Genomic DNA, 6,659 nt, shown 5'->3' with positions numbered 1-6,659 from the left:
TTATATAAAAATGAAAAATTGGTTTTAAATTTTCGGTGTTACAAATTGGTATCAGAGCCTTGGTTTGAGGGATTCGGGTACACCTTCGGGGGTATTTGAACTCAAACTGAGAAAATAAAGAGATATTTTCAAAATAAAAACCAAAATTTTCTGAGAGTAAAGGGGTTTTCCAGGAAGAAACGTGTGTGCGATCGGTCAGCGCCCGAACGGTGAATTCCCAAAATATCTTTTGTTATGAAATAACTATTACTGTGATGTGTGTGCATGCTAGAGTAGACTAGGTATTGCTGATAGGACTAGAGTGGCCTGTTTTGTGATGCCTTAGCTTAGGGAATGGTGAGCTGCTATGAGACGCTGAGAGTAATTAGGTAGCAGCTAGGGCCTTGTGTGAGATCTGTTCAGAGAGATTTAAGTATAATAGAGTACTTGGGGACTGGGATCCGAAGAGGATGATTTGGGGTGTGTACTGAGACGGTGCGGACAGTAGTATTGGGCCCGTACTACTAAAAGCACCGGTGCGGTACACAGTTCAGATAAGAATCTGGGGATGCCAAGAATCAAGGAGGGGTGGATTGTTGAATGTAAGAGTGTTCGAGTGAATTCTAATTATCGCATGTTGTATTTCAGAGGTTGATCATGGTGAGGACACGACACATGCCGGAGGATGCCGGATCTAGTGATGAGGAGATTCGACAGATCATTCATGAGGAGGTTGCTGCGGTCATCAGAGCTGAGATACCAGAGATGTTCGGGTCCATTAAGACCGCTTTGATTGAGACGTTTGACGAGCGCTATGCCGCTCTTTCTGAGGCTGCGGTTGCAGCAGCTACCGCAGCGATTGCTGCGGCAAGACCCCAGGGGGGTGATGCGATGTTGTTTAGGGAGTTCAGCAACACCAAGCCACCAGAGTTTGATGGTACGCAGGATCCGGTGGCAGCTATGAGGTGGATATCTGATATGGAAGGATGTTTCTTCACTTGCTCGTCCCCTGAGCATTTGAAGGTTCGGTTCGCGCTGAACCAGCTTCGCTTGGGAGCGAAGGACTGGTGGAAGTTTGTGACTGCGCATTTCACACCGACTGAGGTTTCAGCAGTGACCTGGGAGAGGTTCACTTCCATGTTCCGAGATGAGTACGTTCCTCAGGTGGAGAGGGAACGTCTGGCACAGGAGTTTCTGACCCTCAAGCAGAGTACCGAGTCAGTTACAGCGATTACGAGGATGTTTCAGGAGAGGGCGATGTTTTGCCCTGAGCACGTGTCCACCGAGCAGGCACGTATGAGCCGTTACCTAAGCATTTTGAGACGGGATATTCGGGAGTTCGCTGCGAACTCCTCGTACCGGACATTTGCCGAGCTTCAGGCAAATGCTCGGAAGAGGGAGATTGAGCTTGAGACTCAGGCCAGGGAGGAGGCGGAGTCTATGGGGAGGGATCGGCGGCCGGCACAGTCCCAGCCGGCAGCCAAGCGGGCCAAGCCCGCTGATCCCCGACCCGGGAGCCAGAAGGGCCGCACTTGTGGGAAGTGCGGCAAGGGTCACGATGGCGCCTGTCGGGCAGGGTCTTGCTACAAATGTGGCAAGGAGGGGCACATGGCTAAGGATTGCACCAAGGGATTTGCAGTGTGCTTCCACTGCAACCAGACTGGACACCGGAAGGCGGAGTGTCCGCTGCTGCGCGGGACATCCCAGGGGTCTGCTCCCGCCGCCATCAGAGCTGCTGCTACAGAGAGTCGGCCCGTGAAGGCCGAGGCACCGAGGGCTCGGGGGAGAGCCTTCCAGTTGACTGCGGAAGAGGTCCGCGCTGCACCTGACGTTGTGGCTAGTATGTTCCTTCTCATTATTTATTTATGGTGTTGAGATATTATGCTTATATTATGCTATGCATAGGTACCTTCCTTGTGAATTCTGTACCTGCTTTAGTGTTATTTGACTCGGGTACGAGTCGATCTTTTGTGTCTTTGGCATTTAGTCAGCGTATCAGTGTTAGTCGGGGGACATTGAGTCGGCCCCTGCGGGTTTCCATAGCCGCCGACAGGGTGATTTGTGCTACTGAGGTCTTCAGGGGATGTGTATTGGAGATATTCGGGGTTGAGTTTCCGATCGACCTGATTCCGATTGCGATGGGTGATGTCTGTGTTATAGTGGGCATGGATTGGTTGAGCCGATTCGGTGCGGTTATCGATTGCGAGCGACAGCTGGTGACTATACGAGATCCTAGTGGGGAAGTTCTTTCAGTATACGGCGAGGGTACACGTTCTGGATCAACCTTTTGTTCGGCTGCTAGGGCGAGGCAGTGTTTACAGCAGGGCTGTAAGGGTTATGTAGCGTATGTGATGGATACGCGAGTGATCTCTGAGAGACCGAGCTCTGTGGAGGAAGTTCCGGTGGTGCGGGAGTTTCTAGATGTATTTCCCGAAGAGTTACCCGGTGTGCCTCCCATGAAGCAAGTGGAGTTTGGCATCGATTTGGTTCCGGGAGCCGCGCCTATTGCTAAGGTGCCGTATCGCCTTGCGCCTCCAGAGATGCAGGAGTTATCCTCGCAACTTCAGGAGTTGCTGGGGAAGGGGTTTATTCGGCCGAGTAGCTCGCCGTGGGGAGCACCCATCTTGTTTGTGAAGAAGAAGGATGGCTCGCATCGCATGTGTATTGATTACCGGGAATTGAATAAGCTGACGGTCAAGAACCGTTACCCGCTGCCGAGGATCGACGATTTATTCGATCAGCTACAGGGAGCATCTTGGTTCTCCAAGATTGATTTGAGGTCGGGCTATCATCAGGTGAGAGTGCGGGACGAGGACGTCCAGAAGACAGCTTTCAGGACGCGTTATGGGCATTATGAGTTTGTGGTGATGCCTTTTGGGCTCACCAATGCCCCGGCTGTGTTCATGGACCTCATGAACAGGGTATGTCGGCCGATGTTGGATCGGTCGGTGATTGTTTTCATTGATGATATTCTGGTATATTCGAGATCTAGTGAGCAGCACGAGGAGCATTTGAGGGAGGTGCTTGGGGTTTTGAGAGCGGAGAAACTTTACGCAAAGTTTTCCAAGTGCGATTTCTGGTTACGGGAGGTCCAGTTTCTGGGACATCTCGTTAACCAGAAGGGGATATTAGTCGATCCGGCCAAGGTTGACGCAGTGATGAGGTGGGAGGTGCCGAGGTCACCTTCTGAGATCCGGAGTTTCCTCGGGTTGGCAGGGTATTATCGGAGATTTATTAAGGATTTCTCCAAGATTGCGGTTCCACTCACCAGATTGACCCGGAAGGGTGTGACATTCGCATGGGGTCCCGAGCAGCAGACCTCCTTTGAGACGCTTCGCCAGAGGTTGTGTGAAGCTCCAGTATTAGCCCTTCCGGAAGGTATGGAAGGTTTTGTGGTATTCTGTGATGCATCGATCCTAGGATTGGGAGCGGTATTGATGCAGAAGGGTCATGTGATAGCCTATGCATCGAGGCAGTTGAAGCCTCACGAGACGAGGTACCCCACACATGATTTGGAGTTGGGGGCAGTAGTGTTCGCCCTCAAGATTTAGCGGCACTACTTGTATGGGGTTCGTTGTACGATTTACACGGACCACAAGAGTTTGAAGTACTTGATGGATCAACCTAACCTAAATATGCGGCAGAGAAGATGGGTAGACGTGGTCAAGGATTATGATTGCGAGATCTTGTACCACCTGGGCAAGGCTAATGTGGTAGCCGACGCGTTGAGTTGCAGGGCGGAGAGTACACCCCTGCGAGATGTATGTTTGAGATTGACCGTGATGGCTCCAGTTCTGGATGCCATTCGTGGGGCTCAGGCAGAGGCCGTGCGTCCGGAGATGCAGAAGAGAGAGCGGGTTGTTGGGATGGTTTCTGAGTTTATATCGGATAGTCGAGGCCTTATGACTTATCAGGGCAGGATCTGGGTACCGTTTGTGGGTGGTACCCGTGCCACATTGATGGAGGAGGCTCATAGATCGAAATTTTTGATCCACCCTGGGGCCACGAAGATGTATTTGGATCTAAGGAAGGAGTATTGGTGGCCCTGTATGAAGAGGGATGTAGCATGGTTTGTCGAGAGGTGTTTGACCTGTCGAAGGGTAAAGGCCGAACACCAGAGACCGCATGGCAAGTTACAGCCATTGGAGGTTCCCGAGTGGAAGTGGGAACAGATCACTATGGACTTTATCACCAAATTGCCGAGGACTGCCAGAGGAGTTGATGCAATTTGGGTGATTGTGGATAGATTGACAAAGAGCGCTCACTTTCTTGCCATCAGTGAAATTTCTTCAGCAGAGAAGTTGGCGGAGATTTACGTAAGGGAGGTTGTATCTCGGCATGGGGTGCCGATCTCGATTGTTTCAGACCGCGATGTGCGTTTCACTTCCCGTTTTTGGAAGAAATTTCATGAGGAGTTGGGTACTAAGTTGCATTTTAGTACCGCATACCACCCCCAGACCGACGGTTAGAGTGAGCGGACGATACAGACACTCGAGGACATGCTTCGAGCTTGTGTACTGGACTTTGGGGGTAGTTGGGACACGCATTTGCCTTTGGCGGAGTTTTCCTACAATAACAGCTATCATTCGAGCATTGGTATGCCGCCCTTTGAGCTGTTGTATGGTAAGAGGTGTCGGACTCCCATATGTTGGGGAGAGGTTGGGCAAAGGGTAATGGGCAGTACAGAGATCGTGAATCAGACGACAGAGCAGATACAGCTGGTCAGGCAGAGGTTACTAACCGCTCAGAGCCAACAGAAGAGTTACGCGGATAGATGCCGGTCCGAGCTGGAATTTCAGGTCGGCGACTTTGTTCTCCTAAAGGTTTCTCCTTGGAAAGGAGTGATCCGGTTCAGGAAAAGGGGCAAATTGGGGCCTCGGTTTATTGGCCCGTTTCGTGTGATTGCCAGGGTAGGCCGGGTAGCCTATCGGCTGGAGTTACCAGTAGAGTTGGGGCAGATTCACAACACTTTTCATGTATCGCAGTTGAGAAAATGTATAGCCGATGAGTCGGCAGTGGTCCCACTAGAGGATATCCAGGTTGATGCGAGCCTGAATTATGCGGAGAGACCAGTGGCTATTAGGGATCGGAAGATCAAGATTTTGAGGAACAAGGAGGTACCTCTGGTATTGGTTCAGTGGCAACATCGGAAGGGATCAGAGATGACCTGGGAGCCGGAGGGTATGATGCGGGAGCAGCATCCGGAGTTGTTTTAGAGCGGGACTTCGAGGGCGAAGTCCAGTTCTAGTGGGGGAGAGTTGTAACATCCGGATTTTTACCAGGTATCTTGTAAGTTTGAATTTTTATATATTGTGAGAGGGACTCGGCGAGTTGGAGCTCGGACTCGCCGAGTAGGGACGCGGGACTGATCGAGGGTGCGCGCTTGGACTCGGCGAGTCCAGGGTATGGACTCGGCGAGTCTGCACTGTGTTATTAAACCCTAAACCTCCGGGTTTGAGGCCTATTTAAGGGGCCTTATGGCCGTCATTTGTGCTCACCCAACCCCCAGAGAGTGTCCCTAGAGTTCTTGAGCGTTTTTTGAAGGAAAGAGAGCCAATCTTGATCTTGTGTGTGTTGTTTAGCAAGAAGAAGGAGGTCCTAAGCAAGAGGAAGCAAAGGAGGTTGCTATTTCGTGGATTTGGAGCTTGGATCATCAACCTAGAGGTATTATTTCGGACCATTTTCTATGTGATGAAGTTTGATGCAATTTAGGGTTTAATGTGGTCATTTATGGGGTGATTTGGTGCCCCTTTGGTTCCCTCTTTGAGTTGAGACCTTGGATCTGGATCCATAGAGGTCCAGAGGGCCTCACTCATCAAGCTTTATGGGTGGAAATGGAGTCCTTGACCTTGTGTTGAAGTATTTGAGTCAAAAACATCATTTATGATCATGTAGAGGTTATATGTGCCTCAAGATTGTGACTTTACGTGCTAAATAAGCTTGGAGGGACTGGATCTATGGATTAATGGACTGGATCTGGCCTTTAGAGCAAGATTGAGTCAGTGCATGGCACGGACTCGCCGAGTCCGAAGAACAGACTCGGCGAGTAGCTTGAATATTGCACGACCACTCAGCGAGTGGCCTCGCCGAGTTGGGATGAGTGAACTCAGTGGGTCAAGGGGGAAGTCAGGATGGACAGGTGGACCGAGTCAAACCGGACTCGCCGAGTTGTTCTTGAGACTCGGTGAGTTGAGTCGTGGTGGCCCCACAACTCGTGCCAGGTGGAGCTCGTCAAGATGAGGGAAATACTCGACGTGTCAAGAGAGGATTCCAGGGAAATTGGTGTATGCGCTCAGACTCGCCGAGTCGCTATAGTGCACTCACCGAGTCCGGTCAAATTGACCGTTGACCAGCGTTGACCTAGATTGTCTTGTTATAGTGTGGTCAACCCTAGTTGGGAAAGTGTTAATTAGAGATGTATTGTGCTATAGGGGGGACTTCAGCTCGGCAGATCGAGTGTTTAGTGATTTCAGGGTTACGGTTTACCGAGACACGTGAGGTGAGTCTTCTCACTATACTTTACCTTGAGTAGGTAACCAGAGCTATGTGGTAGATTACTTGTGTGCTATATATATGTTATGTGTTGTACTGCATGATTTCTATGTGATTTATGTGGTGCATGTTTATCAGAGTTAGAACCTGAGGGTTCACAGAGTTTGGGTGCACGGACCCACAGAGTT

The sequence above is a fragment of the Lactuca saligna genome, chromosome 7, assembly GCF_052625555.1.
Source record: "Lactuca saligna cultivar CGN05327 chromosome 7, ASM5262555v1, whole genome shotgun sequence".
NCBI classification, from domain to species: Eukaryota; Viridiplantae; Streptophyta; class Magnoliopsida; order Asterales; family Asteraceae; genus Lactuca; species Lactuca saligna.
The sequence above is the reverse complement of the archived record's forward strand: the minus strand, read 5'-3'. Positions refer to the sequence as shown.